A 1,859-nucleotide genomic window follows, 5' to 3' on the forward strand; every position below is an offset into this window, starting at 1 on the left:
TGATGTTTTTCAGTTCATTTCTTTATTTGTCAGGATTTTTCTAATGTTATTTTCCAATTAATCTCTTGTGGTCTATATTTAAGTTTAAAGAAACATTTATTGTTCTGTACAGGAAACATTTTGTATTGACTCATAATGATTGTATTTAGTGCTGTAAATGGGCGTGGGGTCAATATCCAAGTTTCATCTGAGCAAATGGTGGGCGTTTCTAAAGTCAACAAATGTCTAATTCAAATTTAAATCTAAAACAGAAGTAGTCTAAAATTATATATTTTATAGAACACACAATCTAGGTGCATGTACGTGTGAGAGATAATAAATGGGTATTAATTACTACTTCGGGCTGCATGCTGCAGTTCTAGCACAAGTGAAATCCCTACCAACAAAATAAATTCTGTATTAGAACCGTCTGAGTGAGCTTTGTTCCTTTCATTGAACACAATGTGGCCATGGATCTGCTTTGGTATTACTGAAGCATTCAGTTCAGAAGTACTCTAAATTTACTGCATTTAAAGTGATTAAATATGCTTTGTTCATATTCCCCAGTACAGCACTGGGGAATACAGACAAGTGCTTAGTTTGGAATTGCAAGGAAACGAAAATGGCGATTCTCCACTTTTTGATTTTGTGGGATTTTTCCCCCCAAGAATGTAGTATGCTTAGAAGCATCTCTGCTCTAAACAGCAGCTACTAATTTCACAAGTACAATCACAAAAGTGTCATTTTGCAGCTATGAATGATAATTATAATATTCTTTGAAATGCTTAGAACAAAAGTGGCGAGAACTGTATACATTAAAGGTTCATAGGCCTTTTGTACAGAAACAGTCTTTTTACCAGTCTTAAAGAACTCTGGAACTTTTTAAATCTGAAAGTGCTGCTTTGTCGACTCTGGGCACATCTACACATGCATTTGCTGTGGCACCAGTTTACTCGTGAGTAAATTACTCATGAGTAAGTGGTGCTGGGCAGGCATCTACGCGTGCAGGGAAGCAGGAACAGACTAGTTGGCAATGGCAGCAAGTCTGCTCCCACTTCCTTGGGCCTTGCAATGGATGCCTGCTGCCACCAGGAGGAGCTCCAAACTGCAGCTGCCAGCAGCTGGTAGTCCTCTTTAAAAGCCAGCCCTGCCTGCTATTCCCTGGCCAGCCACTTCTCTGGCCAGGGAGCAGCATGTGCGGTTCAGGGATGGCACACGACAGTACTGTCCTCACCTCTTGTGCCTCCCAAGGCCGTGGCCCCTCCCCCTGGTCCTTGCAGCTATGACCAACCCCACACTCCTGCTGGCCACTGCACTGGCCTTGCTGGCCTGCTGCGCCAGCTGCTGCTTGGCCCACAGCCATCTTGCCTCTCCCAGCTCCCCTAAGCCCAGCAACTGCCTGCCTATCCACTGTGTATCCACCCCTGAGGGTATCTGATCAACCATTGGATTGGAGAGTTGTTAAGCCTCCTTAAAATACTTCTTTGATATAAACAAATGTGGTGGATTTAGGGTTAAATCCTTCAAGCATTGACATGCAGCCTAGCCCCACTTGAAGGTTGGAATAAACACAACTAAAACTCCACTAAGATAAAACACCATAGCTGTATTGAATAAAATATAACAACAGCATCAACCACTATAAGCAGTTACACAAACTAATAGATATAAACACTCAAACACCAGTCCAAAAGATAGTTACTAGGGCTGTGGGAAGCTTTGGTTGCTGATTCAATTTGGCCCAATTCGGTGGCTGAATCTCTAAATCAAATCAGGAGACCCCTTAATCTCTCGGAATCGAATAGGAACCCTCCGAATTGATTTGGAGCGATTCAATGATTTGGATGCAGATAGCTTTAAATGTTTTTTTTCTACGTTCC

The sequence above is a fragment of the Crocodylus siamensis genome, chromosome 4 (genome assembly GCF_052110815.1).
Source record: "Crocodylus siamensis isolate JL-2025a chromosome 4, ASM5211081v1, whole genome shotgun sequence".
NCBI classification, from domain to species: domain Eukaryota; kingdom Metazoa; phylum Chordata; order Crocodylia; family Crocodylidae; genus Crocodylus; species Crocodylus siamensis.